The 10,271-nt window shown below is 43.7% G+C and overlaps 1 long non-coding RNA gene across 1 annotated transcript; it reads left to right on the top strand.

Moving 5' to 3' along the window:
* Window positions 1-2,055: 2,055 nt before the first annotated feature.
* Window positions 2,056-3,557, top strand: LOC115172114 (uncharacterized). The gene is made up of 2 exons (XR_003871377.1): window positions 2,056-3,062; window positions 3,417-3,557. It is a non-coding gene; the product is annotated as an uncharacterized LOC115172114 (long non-coding RNA).
* Window positions 3,558-10,271: the final 6,714 nt, after the last annotated feature.

Genomic DNA, 10,271 nt, shown 5'->3' with positions numbered 1-10,271 from the left:
TCACCTCACACATCTCATGGGACTGGCACAGACACACTGTCCCAATTACGCTAACCCCACAAACAAAGGAAGAAGTTCTGCCACATCGGGGACAGATAGATCTCGCCCCTTTCCTTTCCCTCCCCATCCGTGCCTGCCCAGCACCAACCCAGCGAGACACCAACCCCCCACAATCCTGCCATCAGATAAGAGGCACTCAAACGCACCGCAGCCCCTCTGGAAGCGCAAGGTGTCACTTATGAAAGCCTCGCTCCCTGCTGAATATGCTAACGTGGATGAAAGGATGGCAAAACTTGGGGTTCATACGCAACTCACTGATTTCTTCGTCTTTTTCTTCCTCTGCTTCTTGCCTCCTCTCCTCTTTTATTTATTTCAAGTGCAGCTGTCTCCTCTATGGGCTTCTAGGCCCAAACAGAGCCATTCCACTATGGAACACACGTCAATTCAAGGTCTATTCCACGTTGGTTCCGCGTAATTTCAATGAAATTACATGGAAACAACGTTGATTCAACCAGTGTGTGCCCAGTGGGCTGTATAGGCAGAGGAAGATATTTCTGACCCAGATATGGCTCAGCTGTATTCTATACGTATGCCTCGGCTCAATCAAACGCACGTTGCTAAAAGCCGTGGCACATAGACATTCTTTTTCCATGTGTCCAACAACAGAAATAGATTTTTGCTCTCAAGCTAAATCTGCTGTTTCAGCTCAATCTCAATTGGAAAAACTGAAATGAATACCAACAAGTTAGGTTACTCTTACTTGCATGTTCAACCTTTGCTCTCACAAGAGCCAAGCAATGAGCACATTTCGTGTGATCATCACGTTGAGCGTGTCACACATTCAGAAGTGAAATTGGAGGCAGGCCTCAACACGTATACTTCCGTGTACCTGGTTGTGTCACTATGGCAATATGTATAAGAATGTGTCTATGCACATTGTCTGTTGTCAGAGCAATGTGGATAAATTAGCAAACCAACTTTAGGTGTCACTCTGAGGGATCGTCACTCTATACCCATTAAAATACAGCAGTGTTGTACAGCTGATCCTCCCTTCCATTCCCCTGCCTGTCTTCCTTTATCCCCATTCCACCATCCATCTGTCACTCTGCACATTTTTCATGTTTTTAGGTATGTTTTCTCCCCCTTCCTTCCTCCTTCCTTCGTACGACAGTCTCAACAACAAACAAGCAGAACCTCCCCTCTTTCTCCCCTTTGAAGGAAACCTATAACGTTACAGCGTGTGCTTAACACGTTTCTAATGAGGAGCTGTTGTTGGGCTGGGAGACGTAGGTAGATTAGTCATTGTATAACTGCTAGGGAGATCACATTCTCACAGGTACACCATGCATCATGCCAGACTCCCCAGACATCCCTGTCCCTGTCCCTGCCCGCATACCAGCAAAAAATGAAAAAGCTCTTTATAATTCACAATGACTGATTAGAATAGTTTTGCTGATGTCATAAAAAAAAGCATGCTCTGGTTGGCTGCCCTGTAAAGAAACAACGCTGAAACAAGTTGAGGAGGAAGAAGGAATGTCTAGTTTCGGAGCTCCATAGTTCATAGATTACAGTTTGACAGATGGCATTGTTTTTAAATAACCTTTTTTTTCTCGTACATACTGCCAACCTCTTATCCTTCCTGTGTCAAGAGCTGGTGGAAGAGTGGGAACTTCAGTGTTACTTTAGCGTTGCTTACAGCACTGTGATACTAAGAAAAAATACATCAAATAAAAACATGTCAATATTCACACCATCTCAAATGGCACCCTATTCCCTATATAGTGCACTACATTTGACCCATTTTATAAAAGGAAATAGGTGGAACGGGGTACCATTTGGGACACAGCATGATTTCCCTCCTTCATCCTCCTTCGGTATCTCATTAAAGAGTGGCTTTTGATCTTCAGCGCTGCCATGTCCACCACGGGGTCAGTCTCTGTACAGGAATGGACAGCCCCGTCTCTCGCTCTCTCCTCCCTTAAGAGACTGATTGCATAGTGTGATCTCTAGTGAAGATAAAAGTGAACATGGAGGAGATGGTTGAAGTATGTCTTAATTGCGATGGGAAACTGTCGTGATTTTTCCACCCCTGCAGCAAATACATGAAATGGCTTATTCCACACCTCATCATCCAATGAAGAGCTAAAGGCTTAGTTTCAGGGCATACACCGATTGGATGATAGATTCACTCTGATTAAATCCAGCTGTCAGATAATCGGAGTTATTTCTTTGTGATAATGAGTGTATTTCGGGATATTGGCTTTGTTTTAGTGGGTTTGTTTTTGTAGTTGTTTCTTTCAGTTATTTAACCATCAATTCTTTATTTTGTTGAACAATGATTGTAATTTGATTATAACATATTGTAAATGAATTATTCTGGGCTAGTTACAATATTTTATAATATTATATTGGTTGTAGAGACAATAGCATTGACACTTGTAGCGATCATAGTCAAACGCCCATATTTGGAGGTTCTGTCATGAAGTTTCAATACTTCCTGTTATAAATGATTGAAATCTAGGAGAAGACATTTTAGCGCCTGCCTGTGATAATCACAGATTATAATATGCTATATAATAAACTGCTTTCTTACAATTTAAAAAAATATGCATCAATTTATTAATTTTCACATGCTGAAACAAAAATATGAAAGCCACCCCTCCCCTTGACTCTACATTTCACTTGCAACTGCATATTCACAGACAAAGTGTGTTGTTCTTTTTCTCTCTCTTGTCTGCACTCAAACCTGAGAGAATATTACATACAAATGAGACCAATGACCTATAAAATGAGTTACGGCTACCCCCAGTCTCCACCTATGGCAGATCACTCTCAGCACTGTCCAAACTGACACACATTCTTAATTTGATTGGCATATTCTATTTATTACCATGCAACTGGCTCTTTGCCGTTATTTGCTTTCAGATTATCCAATAAGAAATGAGCAGCAGCACCGGGGCCATGTTGCATGATGTCACTGATGCAGATTGAACACCGAAAATGCCGTTTAGCATGCCGACCTGACCGGGGTTAGAAGAGATCGACTAGAAGGGAAGATGTGGGTAAGAAACAATTTGAGAGAAGGTGTTTCCTTCGGGTTTTCCCTGGTTGTCAGCTAATTTGGTTAATGTGAGTCGTAGATGGTGGGAGATGTTGGGGGATAGTGGGCACAGTAATACTGTTACAGAGCTGTCTGGTCCCTGTAGGTTAGATACCACTGGACTGTAGCCTCACAGGCCTTCACTATAGCACCACCTTCTCCCTCGGAGAACAGGAGGTAGGGCCTACATGTAAAAAATAGAATCTTTTTTTTGTCTTGAAAGGCATAGGCTATAGCAAATTTGAGGTTAAATATAGACTGAATGTTAAGTAAAATAGTAGCCAAATAATCGTTCATTTTCGCTCACACCTTGGAGGTGGAGGTGTGTTGAGTCGTGGATCTACAGGACCAAACACCCCCCGAAGTCCTCCATCCAACACATGTACCTGATCAACAGCACATCCTAGGAACTGAACCTCAAGAAGAAGAAGAGGAAGAGGAAGTAGAACAACAAGAAGAAGAGGAAGAAGAAGAAGAAGAAGAGGAAGAAGAAGAAGAAGAGGAAGAAGAAGAAGAAGAGGAAGAAGAAGAGGAAGAAGAAGAGGAAGAAGAGGAAGAAGAACAAGAGGAAGAAGAAGAAGAACAAGAAGAGGAAGAAGAAGAACAAGAGGAAGAAGAGGAACAAGAACAAGAGGAAGAAGAAGAGGAAGAAGAAGAAGAGGAAGAAGAAGAAGAGGAAGAAGAAGAAAAACAAGAAGAACAAGAAGAGGAAGAAGAAGAAGAGGAAGAAGAGGAAGAAGAACGAGAAGAAGAAGAGGAAGAAAAGGAAGAAGAAGAAGAGGAAGAAGAAGAAGAAGAAGAAGAAGAAGAAGAAGAAGAGGAAGAAGAGGAAGAAGAACAAGAGGAAGAAGAGGAAGAAGAACAAGAAGAAGAAGAGGAAGAAGAAGAACAAGAGGAAGAAGAGGAACAAGAACAAGAGGAAGAAGAAGAGGAAGAAGAAGAAGAAGAAGAAGAAGAAGAGGAAGAAGAACAAGAGAAGAAGAAGAGGAAGAAGAACAAGAAGAAGAAGAAGAAGAAGAAGAAGAAGAAGAGAGGAAGAAGAAGAAGAAGAAGAAGAAGAAGAAGAGAGAAGAAGAAGAAGAAGAAGAAGAAGAAGAAGAAGAAGAAGAAGAAGAAGAAGAAGAAGAAGAAGAAGAGGAAGAAGAAGAAGAAGAAGAAGAGGAAGAAGAAGAAGAAGAAGAAGAGGAAGAAGAAGAAGAGGAAGGGAAAGTCAGTCATATCAGAAAGAGATCAACAACATTTAGCGGAGGCGCCTTCCGTCTTCTCTCCTCCTGCATTCTAATCAACGTCTGGAAGCTCTAATTTATGAAATGTAATTCTGCCCTCCACTGGTATGAAAAAGGTGCGCACACACACACTCAGAAACACACACAAATAGGAGGAAAACAAAGTGTTTTTTCAGTGGTGCTAAATTAAAAGATTTGAACAACTTTTGGTGCAGGTGGGTTAAAGTAAACCCAAAATAACTGTTATTTATTAGTTGTTGATTATATTTCAAACACTTTACTGCCAAACATTATACCATGTTTAACTGCAAGATAAAGACTAGAAACACATATAGCTACAGTATGTTGTAAAAATACAAGTGTATTACTGCACTTAAGTGGGTTTCATACATATCAGCTAAAATGTGTAACTTTCACCTCCTTTACATGTATCTACAATTGTTGTTTTCAAAATAACTTCATTGAAACAATAAGTTAAAACAATTCTGTGTTCTTTGTTTTGAGTTTCGTTCTTGACATTTTGTTACAGTATGTACTGTGCGGCGGAAATGTTTTATACACGTAAACAAACAATCTGACCGCATACAAACAAACAGCACAAGGTCATATGACAAAATCATTTGTCATCGTTGGTGTGTGTGTGTGTGTGTGAGTGCATGTCTGTGTCTGTCTGTGTCTGCGTGTTTTTGTCTCTACATTATGTGGGTCCCACCTCGCCTGGATCCTGTTTGAAAGCCCAACCTGGCGTAGGGCGCAGGGAGGGAGGGAGCAGGGTAGAACACTGGGGGATATGACATCGCTCCCCAGGGCACAAACAGGGCCATTGTCACCCCAGGTGTTGCCAGGGGCGATGGGCCTACTCTTCAGAGAGGACAGACCCAGTACAAACAGCCATGCTACCCCCACCAAAAAAACTACCCCCTACCCTTTATCCCCCTACCCCTCACCCCTCTACCCCAGTCTCTCTACACTCCATTTGAGTGCCCTCAAATAAATGCTACTCCTTATTAAAACTCCTCTCCCGGTGCTTCTGTCACAAGGTGCCACACAGCCAATGGGTTCTGATTGGCATGTGTCTGTCTGAGGATTTAAAAACACACAATAGGGCATGAAAGGAAATAGTTCCATAGGGTTGGGTATACATACAAGAATATGTACCATTTCCTTAGCTCAGCATTGTCCTGAGTTTCTGGGGGGAAACAAACTAAATAAGTTACATCAATTGCATTCGAGCAAAACGTAGAGATGATTGTAATCAGAACACCCCCTCCCCCCTCCATTCTCCCCATTCCAACCTGGAATTCATTCGAGCAAATGTATAATTTGAGCTCTCCTACTGTGCTAGTGGGATTATCGGTTTGTTGGGGACTCCTGCAGAAAAACTCATTTAATGTGGGTGGTAAAGAACTGCAGGTAATTACTAGTGAAGGAGCCCCTTTGCTAACCCGAGTGCATTGTAACAAAGACACCTGCATCTCCTGCAGAAAGAGTGCATCTCGAAGCCTTTGTCATTTTTAATCTAATGCTCCCGCTGTGAGGGCTGGGCTAGCTACAGCGCTAGCTGCAATCACAGGCATCTGCAGAGAGAGAGAGAGCATTGCTACAGTAGAGCCAAATACTGGCCACCACATCTTCAGAGTTTCTCTCTTCTGCTCTTTATACCTGAGGAAAAAAACAGGGAGCGGTGATTTATTCAATCAACTTTATTTGTCTGTTTTTAAGTTCATCATAACTATTTATTCTACAAGTGTCCACCCCTATCTCATAAAAAAATTACAAAATACAAAACTATAAATATGAAAAGAAGGTTGCCCTGACCTGATTAATGAATGAATACATCATAGATGATTCTGTTCTCAATCTAGCCAGACTAATCTGCCATCCAGAAAGGTGAGGACTTTTTGAACACAGACATTTCCTCTTCAGTAGGAGGTCAAGACCAATAGACAAATATCTGCCACAGTAGCGGAAAAGTCCGGCGCATGGGCACATTTCAAAATCCATGCAAATGTATAAAGCAGCAAAGGCTAAGAGTTTCTGCATAGGCAAGCACTCCCAGCAAGCCCACTCACTCCCTCTATTCCTCTCTCCCTCTATCCCTCAAATCTTTTGTTTGTTCGGAAGTTACACATATAGACAGTTACTATCAGAAGCCAACAAGAGATGAGGACTTGAAGGGAGAGTAAAGGGAGGGAAGAAGGGAGAAAAAAAAGCTAAAATCGTTTCAAGCTATTGCTGAAACAATCCAATTACGATGCCTATCAAACTCAGCTTCACAGGTTAGAGCTCCTAATTGCCTGACAAAAATTGACACTTCAGTCGCAACACTGTAATATAATAGAAGGCCAAATTAAATTTGATCGAGGGGCAGAAAACGACGCTATCACTCAGCGGCGCGGAAAAGAGGAGATCAACTAGCATGATATAATGGATCAAAAATGAAAATGATTCATTAACCGCGTTGGGTTTTCCAATAACGGATATGACACAGTTCAGACGTCTTCGGAAAAACACTATTAATTAAGGAATGATAGATCTAACAAGGCATGGAGTCTGGAGAAGTCTCTTTCTTTCTCTGTCGCTCTCTTTCTCACTCGCTCCCTCTCTCTTTCGCTGCCCCCATCTTTTTCTTTCTCTTCCCCCTCTTTCTTTCTTTTTCTCTCCCTCTCTATCGCTCTCTCTCCATTTTCATCCCTTTCTTCCTCTAGCTCTCCCCTCCACTGCTCTGTTTAGGTGAAGGACAGGGAGTCTCTCAAGATGAAGTCGGCTCGCGTTGGGTCAGACCAGGTCAGGCTCTCTGGCAGTGGCACCACACAGCTCTCTGCCTCTGGGCCACTTCTCCTCCACCACTCCACACAGCCTGTCCTTAGCCTTCTGATTGGCTAAGCACTACATTCCTTTCATCCCGTGACCTCCGGTCACTCACTGGCGGATGACGCGGGAGGCGGGAGCAGACGGACGGTTGCCGTGGCGCGGCACAGAGTGCCGTCCCTCCCCTCCCATGTGAGGATGATCAGGAGTAAACCAGGAAGCTGTTTCATCCCTTTCTCCTCTCCTCTAATTGGGTCAAAGCCTTCCTCCTCTCCTTATTGATGTGCAAATGAACAGAGTGTCAAGGGAGGCCCGCGCCACGCGTCACTCTCAGGCATATTACAGGACACCTCGGGTCCTTGGTAGAAAGTCATCAGCGTGTGACCTGTATCAGGATGACTTGGGAGTCTGTGTAATATGAGTGATCGTGGGGAGAAAGGGAGGTAGGAGAAGGGAGGAGGTTGAAAGATTGTAGAAGGTGCTTGGTTCAGGGCCCAGTCAGAGGACCTGGCTGTCTGTCTCAACTCCTGAGATAATTCTTCAGATGAAAGCCTGCAGCCATACGTGTCACCCCTACCTAATTAACCATGTCTCCTACTGAAAACACGAAAGTAATGCGTTGTGAAACTGATGTGTGTGTAATATTTAATAATGCATACGCGGGGATTAGTGATATGTACATGTTAGGGTGGCTACCTTGGAGATATGGAAATACTGACCCTCACCCATTCTCTCCAGAGTAATATGGGGAAAAAAGTAAAATGGATGGTCTGATCTTCATAACCGTCGTTCAAGCTAAACATCTGCTGAGTACGTGAGAAATGTAAATAATGGAGCAAGCCATATAAAGTCCCGCTAACAGCATCTTTATCGGTCCCTCTTCCTGTTTGTTTACTTACAAAAATCCTTCCATGTGAAATCATAAAATCGGAAAGCCGCTGGTCCCGTGTGGCTCAGTTGGTAGAGCATGGTGTTTGCAACACCAGGGTTGTGGGTTCGATTCCCACGGGGGACCAGTATGGAAAAAAATGTATGAAATGTATGCATTCACTACTGTAAGTCGCTCTGGATAAGAGCGTCTTCTAAATGACTAAAATGTAAAAATATAAATGTCTAAATGTGTTTTCATTGAAGGTAAAATGTATTTGCTATGTGATTACCATGTAAATGCACAGTTTTAGCAACGCTCAAATATGAAGTCGGACTCCTCAGTGATATTGATTCTCAGCATGATTCTCATCATGTGTTTGTGGTCTATCACCCAACTATTGTCCCTAAAACAATTGACCAAATAACAATAGAGTGCAGAGAATGGATGGGCCCAGTCACTCAGTAGCCCAGTGCAAGGGATCACTGAAAGTTACTGGTGCCCTATAGTCTTATAATTGGGTATCGATGGCCAGTGATTCCCTCCATTTCATCTCTTTCCACATGGGCGAGCCTCTGGAACTCCCAGACAATCTAATTGGAACCCCCGCTGAGCAGGTAGGGCCACGGAACGAGAGGGACGAGAGGGAAGAGAGGGTGAGAAGGAAGAGAGGGGTATGGGAGATAGTTTAATCATTGACTCCTTCTACCCATCCTGTCTCAATTGGATAAACTTCCCAGGACAACAAAAGAGAGAGAGAGAGAAGTGTACATTTCATCTGGTGTATGAACTGCTGAAATCAGTTCAAGCTGACTGAACTTTTTCTGAAAAACAAAACATCCACTTACAACAACAAGCCATGCAAAGCATGTCTCAATCTATTCCCAGAAATTTGTGTCCACACTCCACAGTACTACATTTGATGCTTTGCAGGTCTGCCCTTAAGCCCAGGTCACAGTTCACCAGTTGTAACACAGAATACCTTCCTCACCACACATTCCACAATACCTTAGGCCTGATAGGAGAGTTATCCAGTCAGTCACTCTATTGTTTAGTTTAGACCTCTGGTCATACAGCAGCCAGCTGGACAGGCTAGTCTGGGCAAGCCATCATGGGTCAACCCCAATTCCTTCCCTCTACTCCAACATCTCTTTTTTTTAGCTTTAGTTACAACTGAATAGTGATCAATGACCTAGAGCCGTTGGCATCCCCCACCTAACCCCGTCCTCTCCTCCTCTCTCTCCATCCTCTCCTCCTCCTCTCTCTCCATCCTCTCCTCCTCTAGCGTTTGGCCGAGTGTGGTGGACTCTGAGAGAACAGGTGGACACAAGCCAGAGGAGACATGGAGAGCCAGCCCAATCCCAGCCAGGAGAAACATGCCAGGGCCAGCCAGACAGAGGCTGTGTCCCAAATGGCACCCTTTCCCCTTTATAGTGCACTTCTTTTGACCAGGGCCCATAGGGCTCGGGTCAAAAGTAGTGCACTTTAAAGTGAATAGGGTGTCATTTGAGACTCAGCTAGAGCCAGCTTGGCCACAAACAGGGGTCAGGCAGGGCCAGGCGTCACATAAATCAACCTGACGTGTTCACCCAGGCCTGCCCACGCCCTGCGCCAAGGCCTACCCGCGGCCTGCACCCGTGCCCACCCCGCACCCACCAGGCCCACACCCCACTGGCTCCTGGGCTATTTCCATGCACGGATCAGGGGTGGATTTGGAACGGGTCAGCTGATCGGGTTCCAGGGCCCCGGTCAGAAAGTCTTCAGGTGCCTTCTGCCTTTACAGTCTCCCATGCCAAGGAGTGTGGAGGGAGGCTGGTTCTAACACAAAAGCAGACTGAACAGAGAGATAGAGTGTGTTATTGTTTGAGTGGGTCTAAGAGGTATTTTGATGACAGTGTGTATTTGAATGGTAACGTGGACCTAGCTAAGAATTGTTAATAAACTGCTCAGCTAGGAGAGCAGAGTATTTTTAAGATGATATTCGTCTGTCCTTTACAAGACAATTCTGTATTAAGAATAACTGCTAACATAGCCATATAGACATTCCACCAATAATCTTCTCATCTGTCCAAACATAGCTAATTAATTAGCCTGTTGATTTCTGTTTCAGATAGCCATGTACAACTGATAACGATAACCTTAAATCAGTTTGTTTGTTAAGCGATCACATTGCTACGGGCTTTTGAGGAAGCAATGTGCCATTATTCAATTAACGGATCTCCTTTTGATAAATGGAATTGTATTTGATGTAGTTACGTATAGATTT

This window comes from Salmo trutta, chromosome 33, assembly GCF_901001165.1.
Source record: "Salmo trutta chromosome 33, fSalTru1.1, whole genome shotgun sequence".
Lineage (NCBI taxonomy): Eukaryota > Metazoa > Chordata > Actinopteri > Salmoniformes > Salmonidae > Salmo > Salmo trutta.
The sequence above is the reverse complement of the archived record's forward strand: the minus strand, read 5'-3'. Positions and strand labels throughout refer to the sequence as shown.